Source organism: Mya arenaria, chromosome 1, assembly GCF_026914265.1.
Source record: "Mya arenaria isolate MELC-2E11 chromosome 1, ASM2691426v1".
Lineage (NCBI taxonomy): Eukaryota > Metazoa > Mollusca > Bivalvia > Myida > Myidae > Mya > Mya arenaria.
The window spans coordinates 23,920,484-23,937,374 of record NC_069122.1 but is presented as its reverse complement, the minus strand read 5'-3'; the positions used below and the strand labels follow the sequence as shown (position 1 = coordinate 23,937,374).

The 16,891-nt window shown below is 33.7% G+C and overlaps 1 protein-coding gene across 3 annotated transcripts in view; it reads left to right on the top strand.

Annotated features, from left to right (window-relative positions):
* The first annotated feature begins 9,059 nt into the window (after positions 1-9,059).
* Positions 9,060-16,891, top strand: part of LOC128230122 (uncharacterized) — a 99,808-nt gene continuing 91,976 nt past the window's right edge. Inside the window, exon 1 of one of the 3 annotated variants that reach the window (XM_052942172.1) lies at positions 9,060-9,070. The gene's annotated coding sequence lies outside the window, so the exon portion shown is untranslated. The other 2 variants (XM_052942163.1, XM_052942153.1) reach the window with 2 other exon arrangements.

Sequence of the window (16,891 nt, the reverse complement as noted above, 5' to 3'; positions counted from 1 at the left end):
CTGCCCCGTCAAGCCGTGTTCCGTCAGCCTCACCTACCCCGTCAAGCCGTGTTCCGTCAGCCTCACCTACCCTGTTTCTAAAAGTTATGTAAGAATATGTTGCTAAATTTGTCCCCTGTGCACACCAAAAAGTGTGACATTTTACATGAAGACCTTTATTCAAATGTGTTTTATTTTTTGAAACTGAATGATATAGTATTTTTTATTGTTTTTTTATGTAACTTAACCCTTTCTCATTTAAAAAAAAAACATACTTCAAATAAAAAAATATGTATTATCTTAACCAAATTTTAATGTCATATGACGGACCCCATTCATTTAAAAAAGAAGATTATATTTGATTCACATTGAGAACACTACCATTCCATTTAAGCACTATTTATATTAAATTACTATGTTATTTTAATAACTTTAACCTGCCAGCTTTATATAAATAACATGTCCCCTGTGCACCCTGTTTTAGCAGATTTCAATAAAATGTCATAACTAACAAATATGGTGCTATTTCCACATTCGGAGAAATGTGTATGTTATATTTAGGCATAACTTGATAGTTTAGCAACTTGATGGTAAGTGTGTTAGAAATACTTTTTTTATTATTTAATTATAAAGCTATTAAATGTTTACTTTTAAAGGTGTATCAAATTAATTTAAATACAGTTTCAGTATTGAGGCACATAAGATAACATATTTTGTTTAAATATTCTATTTTGATTTTATCATGACAATTAAAAAACATCAAATCAAATTGCAATTATTCATGTAATGCTTTTATATGTGCAAGATATTATATGCTTCAATTCAGTGCACAGGGGACAATTGTTTTCATATGGATAGCAAATATACCAGATTATAATTTTGTACAGGAAATAAGTACCCTAGTGGAAAAGCTTGTAGTTAAGCTTCCTTTTCCAAAGAGATCACATAGAAAATATGAAAACAAATGAAGAAAAGACTGTTGAAAACATTAACACACTGAAGTCTAGGAAGCGCAGAGAATGACTTAGGAAAGATCAAAAGTTGCAGAAAATGTATGACAGAGATCGAGATACTGAGAAAAAGAGCAGAATTTTCCAGGTATTGCTCAAACGCTAAGAAAGAGGACAAATAGATCCTATATATGATTTACAAATAAAAGAAAAAGAGAAACTAAAGAAGCAGGGGCAGAGAAGAAATAAAATGAAGCGAAATGAGGAAACAACAAAAGTCCAGAAAATGACAGACAGAATAAAAGGAGAAAGGTTAAAATGAGAAGGTATGAATAGACACAGTCGAAGCAGCATCAGTTCAGAAAAAGCACAACATGCAAAACAACCCCTTCGGAGGGATTCCATGGCATGGGCCTCCACAATTAACCGTCTGGTAAAGAATGCAACACCAAAGTGAAGGTCTTAAAATAAGTCATGTTGTAGAAAATTACACAATTGGTGATGTCTGTCAGTCATAGTTATAAGAAAAGTAGGCAAACAAACTAAATCAGGAAAAATAAAAAGGCAGCTAGTATACACAAGCAATGCTAATAATATGTGGAGTTGCAAGAAAAGTCTTTGACAGTTTGAGCGCCTAAAAATGGATCAAAGTGAAACCATGCCAAAGCCAGGTGAATTTAAATCCTTGTGGAAACCAAAAGTTGAGAATTTTCTTGAATTTAATTCTTGAATAATGCCTAATAAAAAAGATACTATTCTATTGAGTAGGATGCCAAAGGCAAAGAGGCATCTTTTAAATTTAGACATGTGAATTAAATTTAGACATGTTCACAAAAGTGTTTAATGGTAACAGGTACATTGAGACCAAAATCTTTATTCCACTCTGTGGACATATTTTATTCCATTGTTTAGAAATTTAGTTTTGTAGGCTCTAATATAATCTTTCAAACATTTACAGTATTGTTTCAAGCTTTACTGAAAGTACAGTTTCTCTTATTGTAAAAATGTTTACCAGGAAAAGTTAAGTTACAAAAATAATTACACAATTAAAAAATATTACTTGCATTATGATTTTTCCCCTGTGCACCCTTTCCATTATTTAACACAGTATTAAACATGTATGAATTCTAGTACTTTATATTACCATTGATGATATTTTCTTATTTTTAGACTCAATTTGAAGTAATAAATGTTATATATGGGATTGTTTGCTGTAAGTTGTTCTCTTAGCCACTAGTTTCCATTTGCATCATTACATGCTGTTGAAATTTGAGGAAATAGTTGTGAAAAATGTGATACTGAAGAAATTTTGAAGAATACACTCTATCATATACACAGAAATGTCTTAAGTTGATCACACATCATTATTTTATTAACATGAAAGTGAATAATAATGCATATTATATTGGCCTTCAATAAGTGTCCCCTGTGCACCGAAAAAAAGTTCAATTTTGAAATGAAAAATTTGGCAATTGTAAGTTACAATACATTCTTGAAATTTGGTATGTTTTTTTATTATTATTTTTGGTTTCAAATTTAGACAAAATGTGTTGATTTTTTTATTTTTTTTTATTTTTCTTAAACAGCTGAGTTATTATGCACATGATTACACACAGGTACCAATTGCTGATTATATAATTCAGAAAAAGCATATGATTTATGCAAGGTTCTTGTCATAAGACACTTTTATAAATCAACCATATTGTAGAAATGTTCGCAATATTTGGATTTAAGGTCAAAATATTTTTTTATTTGTTTTTCCTGATACTTTCCCAAAGTTGTTTCTGTGTAATTTGAAGTATTTACTTTCATGTAAAATAGGTGACAATCATGAAAACTGGGTTTGAATTTTCAACCCCTATGTCACACTTTTGCCTCATTATTTTGAAAACACCCATATAACAAAATATACTACACTCAATTCGCCTGCCATCTTTCGATTGTGTTCGTAAATATGTTAATAGCTCATTTGCATAATTTATGCAAAGCGGAAATCCGGTAGACGAAACAAATAGCACTATGTACAGTACAGCGCCGATAGTATTTCCTTTAAAAAATATCTTGTGGTGTCTTGTCAACTTTTTTTTTTAATCTGCATTTTAATATCCACAATTTTCAACTGATTGTTACTTAATGTGTACATGTTTATGCTTGGTATCGAAAATGTCCAGACGCAAGCCCAAAGTTGGGGTATAATAGGGTCAAGCTTATAGCCTATTTAACAACCAAAAAATGTCTTTTTGGACTGTGTCGAAAGTTGAATGATCTCTTTCCATCAAGCCCTGTCAAGGATTCTTAGGTGCGAGATTTAGGCCCATTTGTTATAATATAATTATTATTCTCAGAGAGAGACATCAGGATCATCCGGGGCATGGAGGAGATAAAAACTGAGCAGAAAGAAATCAAAGCAATGCTGGCAACAGTTTTACAGCACCTTGATGTTGACCACAGGGATTGTCAAGTCCCGGAGGGTATAACACTACCGTTATACACGCTGGAAGATGTGGAGAGAAATGAAGGGATGCTACAGGATTCCACAGTATTTAAAATGATGGTATGAACATTTAAATCACATAGAAGAAGATATCAGTTTGCGGATACGAAAAAAGAAAGCCAAATTTTGACTTTTCAACTCCTGCAGAATTTATTGCTTGACTTTTAATGCGAAGGAGTATCCACATTCCACAATATTTTAGAATATATATGGTTTATTCAGAAATACATGTAGACATACTGTCCATGTGTATACATTTGAGAACATAATAAATATATTTAAGTTGTCAAGTGTTCAATGCCATATTTATAATATACAGAACATATATGACATCGCGTAAAATATGAAACTAATAACTATTGTATACATGTAGAGTAAAATCAATACATGACAATATATGACAGCGAGAGATCAGTGTGAAATAACGTTTATATCCAGGCTATCACTAGTCATAATAATAATGATACTTGTTTCTTAAACTAAATGCATAATTAATATACATGGCCAAAATTTCTATTCACTTTAACATTTTCGGATTGCATTAATTCAACAAATTTTGGCACGTTTGGTCTATTCCGATAATACTTATTGATATATGAATGTCGTAATTATAATAAAACATAAATAAAAGTAGCTTAGTACAAGAAAATAGCAAATTATATAGAATTGAAATTAATTTAAAAAATAATTTAAAAAATAACTGTTTTATATAATCTTACTAAGAAGCCCAAAATTTTATCACAAACTTTTAATGATTTAAAAGTTAAATAATAAATGACCAATTTTTAGCTAAATATTTGATTATTATTTTTTATCAGGTTGACCATCTATCGAGTATTGGGGGATCCTCGGTGAAAGCCATGTCTAAGCGGGTGATGAAGGTTGTTAGGAAAAACAGTTTAGCAAAGGAATACAATTGGACAAGGGCAAGGACTAAACAATCGTTTGACTGCCTAAAGTTATCTTTGGCGATTATACGTAAGGATGTTTTTATAAAATGTTTAAAAAGTGGTTATTTTTCACAAAATTTTGGCAATGTTCAAGTATTTTATTTTAAAAAAGCTTTTGCAAGCTTGCTTAACATAGTTGTAGCACAATGGACTGCGAATCCAGTGGCAATAATTTATCTAAGGGTGAATTCTTGTAAATAACATATATGCTTATATCTACATACCGGTATATAAATGTAGCTTTTATGAAGTATAACCATTCCCCATTTCCAGTATAATAGTTCCTTCAACATAGTTCAACACACAACTGATCAGGTATCAAAACGGTATTAACTGGTCTGTCAAGTTGTGAACAAAAGATTCTAGCCATATTGTAAACTATATAGAAATTACTATATTTTTCAGGTGCTGTGAAACGAAACTTCCCCTCTAGTGATAATAGCGTGACGGACTTCATAAAAGACTGGCTGAGGAACGCTCGAGACCGAGATGGAGGAAGACAGAAGAGGATGAAGCACTCGGACACCAGCATTCTTATGCCAAACGTTCAGGAACAATACGATGAATACTCCAACTAATGTATATACATTTATGCGTTGACGTGCCGTAAATCACAATTTATTCTACTCCATGATAGCGCTGTAGTGTAGTGAGGCAATTTAAGTATCACTAGACCAAGCTCATATCATAATTCTATGGTATTAGGAAGTGTTTTGTAAACATGCAGCTTCTATAAAAATGAACAGTATGTATTTACAAGGAGAAAAAAGTCACCATGCATTTGTTTGATCTAGAGTTTAAGAAGAAATTTAACACCTATACAAATGCACTGTGTTTAAGAGGTATAATACTCCTCGTGCATTCTGTGAACAAGAGTTCACATTTAGTATAAGAGAGTTTTTTAGATTAGTTCAAGCGTATAAACAATGTGAATGTTATAACTCCAACCAGAAGATCCATCCAGGAGAAGAGGAGACACAGAATACACCACCCAATACTATGTACTTCTGTTGTATGAATGTGTGATTTAGGCAAGCCATTATTATAGCAAACACTATTTGAACCTTGTCATAACAACAAAATTGTCAATTTTAATGTTAGTTGCTCTTCCAATTCAGACTGTTCCTGTTGCATTGGTATCATATTAATAATATTCAATCTACAAAGTGGAGGCTGTATTAGAGTATGTCTTCTTGAAACTTATAGCGTAGTCTTTGTCATATGGACGCTATGTTCACTTTACTGAAATGCTACCGTCTTCACATCCTCCCATTTCTGATCAAACATTCACATTTTTCTTTTATACTGACAGGAAATTAAGATATGCCTTGTTTTGATTTATAAACCAGAAACAGCCAGTCTTAAAATATTTCGAAAGCGTTAAATATGTCTTCATTAAATTAATTTAGCACATGATAAAAATATATTCATTGTCAAAGATTTGTACACTATAGTTAAAGTAAGTGATTCTTCACTCATTTTCAAATTGTTTGAAAGATGTATTTGAAAACCATGAATAGACTATTGCAAGTTGATGAGTAATTCTAGTCAATTTTCATTTGATTTGTTTGATTGAAATGACATTTTCCGAGATTGTCTTCTTTTCAAAAAGCCCTCATAGAAGTAATTTTAAAGGCAGTTATTCTCCCAAATAGGGTTAGTTTGCATTTGGTCAGTTCATCACTGCTCAAATATATTTTTCCAGTTTAGTTTCTGACGCAGAAAGTCCTTTTATAAAATATTTCTAAGGAGCATTAGCTCTTGTTCTAAGTAGCTAAGGCTATTTCTTTGACTGCGATCTTAAAATTTTAGGTAACGTTTTTAGATTGACAGGTTATGTTTTGGATTAAGAGGAGGAAAAAAGCTTAAAGGTGTATAAAATATAATTGACCATGATTTTTAAGGACCACATAGTTATTGTTCTTGTTGTTCATATTGTTCAAAGTTATTGTTCATAATTTTAATCTGTTTCAAAATTGATAATATACCATAGTAATTCATATGTTGTTAAATATTGGTGTTTACAGTGAACTGGTCTAGTCATTTTCCTTCTTGCCAATTTTTTGAGTGCCAAATTATGTTTTATTTATTATATATGATTTGTACTTAATTGTACTTAATTTTTCTTCTATCAATTTAATAAACTTCACCATAGTTATCATGATTTTTAAAGCAGAATAAATGTGCAGCACATGCTTATTATTCATTGTTTTTTTCATGATAATTATATACTATAATACTCATATCTGATAAACTTGATCAGCAGAGTGGTGTACACTATTGCAGTGTATTGTATTTGTGTTTATTGGTTAATTTAAGAAAAGAAAAGTATTAAGAGACTTTTAACAACAAACTGTAATAATAATAATAATAATAATAATAATAATAATAATAATAACTTTATTCAAAGAAGGTAACACATTAAGACATAGGCATCATATTATAAACAAACATAACACACGACTTATTTACAATGTGGCCTTCTGAAAGAAATATACACACGCACACACACACACACACACACACACACACACACACACACGCATAAATGCTTAGAATGAAAACGCAAGCATAAATTCATGTTATTTTAAAAGGGTACGTATTAAAATGTTATACGAAAACATAAAGAAACATGAATATAATACATTAATTATAACATCAATGCCGAACAATACATCAATTTGTACCTAAAGGTTAACAAATCGTATCATTAAAATTTATTAACTGAGTAAGTAGGACAATATTTGAGTAAGTAGTAACATCATTGACAAACAATCTTTTTATTTTATCAACAATTTGAAAGTTATCAAACAAGTTATTTTTGGCCGAATTGCTCAAGCAATTCCGGTCTATAGATTGGCGATGTCTGTCTGTCAACAATTTGGTTAAAGTTTCTGTTTAAGGCAAAATCTCAGCACTGAAAAGGGGTACAAACTTGAAGCTTTGCCTGAAGTTTACCAGTAACAAGTTAATGATTTTTGACACAAGCTTGGTATATAGTTTATTCGAAATGTGATAATGGTTGATCAAATGTCAATAATCAATGATATCGGCCAGATATCGTGAATGATAAAAAGTATATCGGTAACAGTTCGCAAAATGTGATGATGGACCGCTAAATTTCCGATAATCCATACGATATCGGTCCGATGTCGTTGATAATAAAAAGTATATCGGGCCCATATCTTACCAATATCGACAATTTCCGATAAGGGACCGATCAAATGCCGATGGGCAAAACGATATCGGACCAATATCTCAAACGACAAGGGACCGATATTGAACACACATCGGGCTCATATCTATCCGATATGGGTTTGCTAGCTGGGATGCTGTTTCGCGAAATTCAAGATAGCCGACTTTAGATGTTGTTTTTGAAAAACTCAATCCTCATACATACCTAAACCCAAAGAATTGTAGTAGTGGAAAAGGACAATCCTAATCTAACTGTGATAAGGCCCCTAATGATCATAGCTATAGTCAGGAAATGAAAACAGCTACTCCAATTGAGATGTGGCTCTCGGTGATGAAGATGAAGGGATCCAATGTGAAGTGTTTGACTCTTGGTATTGTATTGACTGTTTAGGTATGACCCACATCCATTGTGATGTTCGCATGGTCTTAAAAATGAGTAACACTGTCAAAGCAACTCAAGATGAAATGAATGAAAGATTGAAAACTATTGAGAAAAAACTCTGTAGCGTCCATAGTCAGTCGAGTTTAAGCACGGATTCTAACATTGACCAAGATTTGTTTAACTTTAAAAATAGAGAGATAAATTCAAAAATAATGTAACTATCCATAACTTACCTGAACTTAATATTGAGGATCAATCTGAACGGAAGACTGAAGAAACTAACATGGTGAAGAAAGGTTGTGACCACTCTGAAGTCACTTGTGAAATAAAAGATGCAGTTCGTCTTGGGGTTAGATATAATGATAAGTCATGTCCCCTCAAAGTGTCCTTCTCGGATGAAAATATGAAGCATAGAGTCTAAACTAAGAAAGAAATCGAGCAGGAGTTGTCTTTCATATTGATTGGGTCAAACCATGAATGTTACGCATAAGAAAATGTTAACAAAGAAAACAGTGGTGAAAGTTATGAGTTATAACTTATATGTCTATGCACATAAAAAGATTTTTTTCATTTGGTTAATAATTTATCACAATATCGATTGTTCTGACGGCAGAAAGTTTTTTCATCAAAAATGCAAAGTAGGTCTTTGAACTGGCAATGTAACGCACCAGCCAATTGTAACCACGCCCCCCCCCCCCGGTCCAGGGTATAGCGGGGACTTTGACTTTCGGTTCAGTCAACCCCGGGTAAAATCCCCGACCTGCGGGGACGAACAGATGGTAAAATCCCGGCCAAATGCGAACACAAAACCACCGCATTCACCCGGCACTGCGGGGCCACCTGGAAGGTAAAAACACGGCCCATTTCCCCAGCTATCCCCGGTATACTCCCGGACTTGGGGGGGCCGTGGTTACAATAAACATAACATACGTTAATACGGCGGGACCAAGAGTAGCGCGACTACAGATAAGTCAAATATAAAACTAAGTCACAGGGGGAGGTCACTGCGTGACTGAACTTCGCATGTAAAACGTAAATGGTTGTATGTAGCCACCTTTCTTTCCGCCCAATTAAATGGGAACTTTTCTGCCAATCAGAATAAACCTTTTCGAAAATGGCGGTAAGAGTAAACAATTATCGTTATGATAGAACTTTTATATTTTCCACGTCTTCACTTGTAGCCTAAGTATGTTTAGAAGCCTGTGTGAGTTAAAATCATAACCCTCTCCCATGTCAGTTATAAAGGGATATAAAAACACTTAGGTACTGTACAGTGCTCCTATAATTCTCGCCCTGTATTTTCCCGAAACCTCAAAAATGTGGACTTATTATCACGTACAAATTGTTTTGTTACAAAAGTTGGTAGTTATTCCGATCAGGATTCCTGATTAAAGCATATTTTTTCAATAGAATATCTTAAAAACAAGAAATTTTACCAGATAATATTATTGTAAATTATTCCGTACACAAAAAAAATCCAACGAATTATCGAGTTTGATGTGTTTTTCATTTCATACTGGTTGAGAAGCAGTTTCCGACAGTTTTTATACGTTTGTATTGAATTATTTGCACTTGTTTCAGTACCTATTAAAATTGTTCACATTTAAGATAACTACAGCTCAAGCTGCTATTGTCGATATGTTTTTCACATGTGTGATGTCATAGTGTATCTAATAGGGGCGCAAAGAGGGTACTTACACTGTTCTGATTAGCTTGTGATGAGAAGCAGTTTCCGACAAATCAAATGCGGGGCAGATTTAAGGTGCCTTTTTTTGTGTTTTTATTATCTGTTTATTTAATATATTTAAACCCTAAAATTTACGACAGTCCATTCATACTCGAAATCAGGCAGACACTGAATATCAATGATATTTTGATTCATTTCTGATAGAAACTTGTGTTTGTATACATTTAAATGAATGTGGGTGCGAAATAAGCATGACTTCAGTGTTCACAAATATGTACACAATGATCATCGTTTGTATAAGTCAATTTAGGAAAACCTTGTAGCTATTCATAGATATGCAAATTAGGTTCACACGCATGCGCAATACTCTGCGCGTGCCGATCCCCCACGTGCAAGTTTGTGTACAAAATGAAAAATAAACATTAAACATTAAATAATAATATAAGTTACTTACGTGTCTCGGAAATAATTTCAACTTTTGATTGCCTAGTTACGATATAGTTGAATTGCAGTACATTTTTTTATGAAGATCTAAAGAAAGTACGCGAAAAAGCGATTTGTCGGAAACTGCTTTCCGTCGGAAACTGCTTTTCAACCAGTTCTGTCAAAACATAACAATATATACATGAGGGGCACCTGCAAGGCTTCGGTCGACAGTTTTACAACAATCAGAACACTTCGGCCATGGCCTAGTTGTTTCGATTGCATTTATGAGGTCTATCTAGCCACAAAATAGTCCAAATAATTGTACGTTGACGGATTTTTTTTAGATTTTTGATATGGCAAATCCTTCACGTACAAATTGTTTAGTATCAAAAGTGGACAGTGACTCTGATCAGGATTCCGGGTTAAAGCATATAGCGTCTATAAAATATCAAAAACAAGAAATATTACCAGATAATGTTATTTTATATTAGTTCCGTACACAAAAAATAAATATCCAACTTATAATTATGAGTTTGACGGCTTTTCTTCATTTCATTCTGTCAAAACATAACGATATATACATGAAGGGCACCTGCAAGGCTTCAGGGCACAGTTTTAAATCGCTCGGAACATTTCGGCCATGGCTGAGTTATAACGATTGTGTAACGAGGTCTACAGTACACTCAACTAGTTAGACCCACTTTCCGTTTCCCTCCGCGGATTTTTGCTATTGCGGCCAACACAATGATTTAATCGACTGTCCATGTTCCTCGGAGTTTGAATTTAAGGCCCTAGGAGGGTGATCAGTCGACCAAAAAATAACGAACTCGGCTTTCCTCGGTGGGGTTAACTCCGCGAAACTCTGCGGACACTAGATAAGAATCTACGCTAAAGTTATATTTATTTTATTAAAATTTTCAACCGATTACGACGGCTCCAGTCAATTGCTATTATTCCTTTTCCTCTGCCCGTTTTGCATGAAGTTAGCCTACCACAAGAATGCAGTCGTATTTCACTAGTTGCACATGCATCTTATAAACGCGTTTTTGCTAATGACTGATAAACACATTTCTTCCGAGAAATTCTAGGTTACACACTTTCAGAAAATCAGGAGGTCAAACACGCGTCCAAAGTTCATAGCGCATGGTTTTGAAGGCCTTCTTGCCTCGTTTTCTGTGGAAAATTCCATGAAACGTCATAGCTTTTTTTGACCACCAATAATAAATAGTGTATTCTACATTGTATTGATCACGCACTAGACATCAAAGGTCATGGTTCAGAATCGTGTAAATAGTGGTCTGCTTTATGATGCAATTACTTAGTGGATATACTTTAATGATTCAATGTTTATTATTCAAGACAATATTCAATTGGCGTTTACGGACATAAATACAAATTAAACGTTGGTACATGTAAGAATCTTTTACGCTTAGTGCATAAGCATAAAAATAAATAACTTCTAAACAAGAATGATTTCTTGCTTATCTGATTAGACTCGGAGTTTCGCCGCGGGATCATAAAATCGGACGATTCTCAACGCTATCATTCATATTAAACTCAGCGGTAAGCCAGCCACTCGGAGGAACTCAGGGGGATTTTACCCTCTGAGGAAACCCGCGATCATCGACTTTATCCCTCGGATGAAGCGAGGAAAGTGGGTCTAACTCTTTGAGTGTACTGTATCTCGACGCTTTGTCGGAGGAGGCCGAGTTATTACGATTGTATCGAGTTGTTCCCCTTTGCATAATTGTTTTCTGTGTCAGTCAACTTTCGTTTTATTGGAAAGGTAAACAACGTGTTTAAATGCATTAAATGCTTGTTTAGTGCAAAATAACATTTCACTTACATGGTAAAATATGAATATTACTCTTTATGATCATTTTCAACCATAAAATACTTCACTTAAAACAATTTCAATATTTTTAAATCACCCCCGTTTTTTGCACATTCCAATTTAGACGTTAGGGATTGGAAGAATCCCGTATAACACGTCTATTATTTTAGACTAGCCACAAAAATGAGCATTTAGGGAACTTTTTTAACATTTGGATATTTATTTTGTTCCCTAAACGCCACAAGTCGACTGATCCATATCAATGTAAAATTTATTCTTCAACTGTAACCCTATAATTCTTAATACTTCACTGTTAAATAAAAACACAAAAGTTAAACATTAATTATTTTTAGCTAAAACCCAGAGTTTAATGAAACACAAATAATTAGTTTAATTCAGAACAACTTCTGTCAACAAAGCATTGCCATTTTGTTGACCATCTAGCAGGTGCCCGTTATCTCTCCGCTCAATATACTTAGCACTGGGATCTGTCATTTTTGGCTAGGAAAACAACAAGTGGGATATGGACACATAGAGTCGCCAAATAAAAAATTGTCAAAGACTCTAAGTGGCTGTTTATATGGACTAGAAGTCAATCTCGAAGCTTGCCAGAGATGGCAGAGTTGTTACAATTGGCATAATTGTTGTCTGTATAGTTTTGGTTTATTGAGAACAACTTCTGTCAACAAAGCATCGCCATTTTGAAACCATCTAGCATGTGCCCGTTATCTTTCCTCTCAATATACTTAGCGCTGGGATCTGTCATTCTTGGCTAGGAAAACAACAAGTGGGATATGGACGCATAGAGTCGCTAAATTAAAAATCGTCAAAGACTGAAGCGGCTGTTTATATGGACTAGAGGTCTATCTCGAAGCTTGCCAGAGATGGCAGAGTTGTTACAATTGGCATAATTGTTTTCTGTATAGTTTTGGTTAATTGGAAAGGTAAATCCTGTTTAAATGCATTTTATGCTTGTATAGTGCAAAATATCTTTGCATTAACATAAGCATGTACCAACGATTTTTTTTAAAACTATTCATCAACCAATTTGATGCATTTTTATATCATTCCAGGCTTTATAATACAAAACCTTTTTATTTGAGAAAGATCAGACTTATAATAAATTTTTGATAATTTTTTTAAAAAATGAGGTAAGTCACTTTTTAAGAGTCTTTTTCTGTGTCTAAAAAAAGATAAAATCAATGTTATTGGTTCAGCGCACTAAAAACAGTACCAAAGTGTACCTGGTGTACTTTCTAAATAAGAATTCACCTAAGGCCACAACAAATTGATCATTTGTTCTACCGATTTTGCCAAAAAAAAGTAGGAGCGAGTAGTGAAGGGCTGATTAGCGGGTATAATCGATTAACGGCTAGAAAAGCCCAACCGATTCCGATAATCGATTGTGTTTTCTCCGAGTCGATAGCGGGTACGAATACTCACGGGTAGGAACGAAGATTTCCGAATTGGAAATAACTGAAAGCGCGCAAAATGGCCGCTCTAGCAGACGGCAATAGAGAGTCGGAGATATTTAATCACCCAGGATCCAAAACTAAGTCTAATGTATGGAAGGTCTTTGGATTTCAAAAGATCGCCCTAAATTTGCCACCGACGAAGGACAATTTGAATATGAACATCGCCATTTGTCGTCTTTGTAACAAGACTTACAAAAACACCGGTTAGTTGAATCTTTTGAAATTTCCCGTCCAGTATTTTAATGTCAGGCTTCAGCATTATATTTTGGAACTCACGAGCTGTGTTTGTGTAATCATCATTAATGTTTTGCTAATATATTGTCCCCACTTTAATAGAAAGAACGCGTGCCTGTCCGAAAGTTTAAAGTATCCGAAATATCAGTCATGATTAATGCGTAACGGTTAAAACCGAAGTATGCCGCCAAATGGTCAGCCAATGAAGCGTTAGTATTTCGTAGCAGTTATCCAATGAAAATTGATTTAACATCGTACAGTTAGGCACAACTGTCAATATGGCGGTGCCCATAGCGTCAAAAAATAAGTTCGAAAGAATTAGCAAAACTTTGATAGATTTTCGTATTTTATAACGGTATGTTCGATTGAATCTATCTGTCGACAAGGGACAAAAATGCTAGCAACAAGCAGTAGGAACATGGTGCAACTTATCACTAACGTAACCATTACAATAATATTACCAAAAAATGACTATTTTCTTCCAGACAATCACAGTTTTATCATCCAGAGAAACTAAATATTTGTACTTCCTTGCTGTATGCTAGATATGTACATTGTTACAGAGGTATATACCACTATAATACCAGTCAGTTCTCACAAATGCCAGCTATGTATACACCAGATTGTAATTTCTAAAGTTCTTTACTTTTTCAAAAGATCATAAGAATTTAAGTAAAACAGTCACTTTTAAGACATAAATATCTGAATAGAAAATTATGAAAATAAATAACATTTAACCGATTATTTTTCCGATATATCGCATTGGTTTGCTAACCGATTCCAACCGATAATCGGTTGCAGTTCTCCAACCGATATCCCATCACAAGGAGCGAGCGGGCGAAACATTTTTTTTTTTTTAAATATTTAAGGCATTTCAGAGGCGAGCGCAAAGCGAAAAATAAAAAAAAATATAAAAACGTTTATTTCTTATCAAATTTATCATACAATTATGTCAAGAAATGCTTTTTAATTGCCAACATAGGTTCTCAGTTATAAATGAAATGGTTTTGATTGTATCACATGAAAATCTGTCTCAATATTTAACAAATGGCAATAAGATCCAGTGCTTAACTATTAAGTTCAATTTAAAGATGGATAAATTGTTTAGACAACATTCCTCATAGTAAGGCCAAAAAAAATAATAGATGTGTTTCTGGTGGCATGGTCAAAAAAAAGAGGGTCGGTAGGTAGGGATTTTTTTTTTTTTTTTTTTTTTTTAATCTTTTATCGGATCATAACTATCAGCGAGTAGTATCTTTTCAACTGCTATATAGGGTTAATGTTTGAATTATCAATTTTGTCATGTTTTGCCATATTGAAGCACAGATTTTATTTTGTTTGCAGTTCATGTATTTGTTGTATGTTGTGTTTATGTACTATTTTGATATTGAATATTAAAAATGGAAAATCATTGTGATATTATCTTTTTTATTGACCAGAGTGATGGCTCTATGATATCGACATTCGTGAATCTGTTGGAAACAGCAGTATTCAGCGACACATCAAACATTCATTGTCGCTAAATATCATGTTTTAGAGGAAGACATTCCACGATTTCACCCTTATGATTGCTCTATAGTTAATGGCCCAGTTGTTCGAAACTTAACAGTCTGTTAAACTAACAGTCTGTTAAATTTCAAGACAAGTTGTTCGAAACTTAACAGTCTGTTAAACTAACAGTCTGTTAAATTTCAAGACAAGGTACTTTCTTTTATGAAACAAAAATATGAAATATATTTTATGAGAAGATTTATACATAATCTTTCTCCTTTTGGTATAATTTAGTGACATTACGTCATAGAACACTTGTATTAAATACAACCTTGAAATTTAACAGACTTTAGGTTTAACAGACTGTGATGTTTCAGACAACTGGGCCATTGTGTTTTAGAAGCTACACACATCAGTCAATTGTAGAGCTGTGAGTGATAGGTATATCTAAGACAATCAACTCCATATTAAACAAGCAACGTATTTTAAAAACAAGTTTATTCTTTTAAAACTTTAAAATATTCTGGAAATTCTAATCTAGGGGAATACGGACACATCTGCCCCCTCCCCCACTGACTAGGTACATTATTTATTTTAATATTTATTTACATGGGGGTTACAGCAAACCAACACTATATGTAGGTATAAATATATGGCGTCATACAGGACTAAAAATTTTGGTTCTTCATCTCATTTATACATCCAGGTAAAATATGAGGTGTAAAATCAAAACTTGCACACCTGCTGGAATCACAGGGATACTGCAAACCAATTGAATTAAGTACGCTCTTGGCTGATGTATAATAATATGTTCATATGAAAGGAGAGTGTCTAAAACATCCCACAAATTGCAAGTTGCATTGCTTCAGAATGCAGACTACTTTTCACGTTTCACTGAATCATCAAAGACTCGAGACACTTTTAGTTTTTTTTCTTACCGAAACTTGTGCGTCGATTTTCCCTTTTTCTTGACCATGGATTTCTTCAAAAATATTTCGGAAATAGCATTTGTTGGGACTTTTTTGATTTGTTTTGATCCCGGCTTGTGTTCGCAAGCCGCAAGCTCTATAGCGATCAAAAAAGATGAGATATTATTGTTATCATCCGTTAACGCCGCCATTTTGACGATAAGCTAAAGTATCGGCGAATAGTTTGTGTCGTCGCCGTTTAACATTTACGAATCATTTTAATATCGTTGTCGTCTTAATTATCATTTGAACCCGAGAACATCGTCGGCGTGGGTCTAAGGGTCATAAAAAAATTACGGTCGGCGGTAAAAAAATACGGTCGGTCGGGCCACCAGAAACACATCTATATTTTTTTGGCCTAACGTGCAATTATTCGAAGACCAAAACTTTTGTATTCATTCCGTAACTTACTATCACAAAAAACATTTGAGACTTGCCAGAGTAATTCAACATTTGAGCATTTCCAAATATTGGGTCAGGTCTAAATTTGAATCTCTTAAAGCACATGATAAGGTTGTAGTGACTTTGACATTGCAGAAGATCGAAAATGTAAATAACACAGAGAACATTTAAAAAAAAAAGACATTGTGGATTATATTGCGGGACATCATAATTAAAGAAGCACCAAATAAATCTGCAAATGTTGCACCGGTCATAATATAAGAGCAGGTGGTGGAATAAAGATGTTTTCCTTTCAAGACCTTGCCTTTGCCATGAACCTGCGGGTTAAAGGTCCGTGCCTTGAAAATGAATATCATGACGGCCACCATAGCTTTAATGCCCATAAGAAACAGACCACTTTCATCATAGGCCACTTTACTGAACT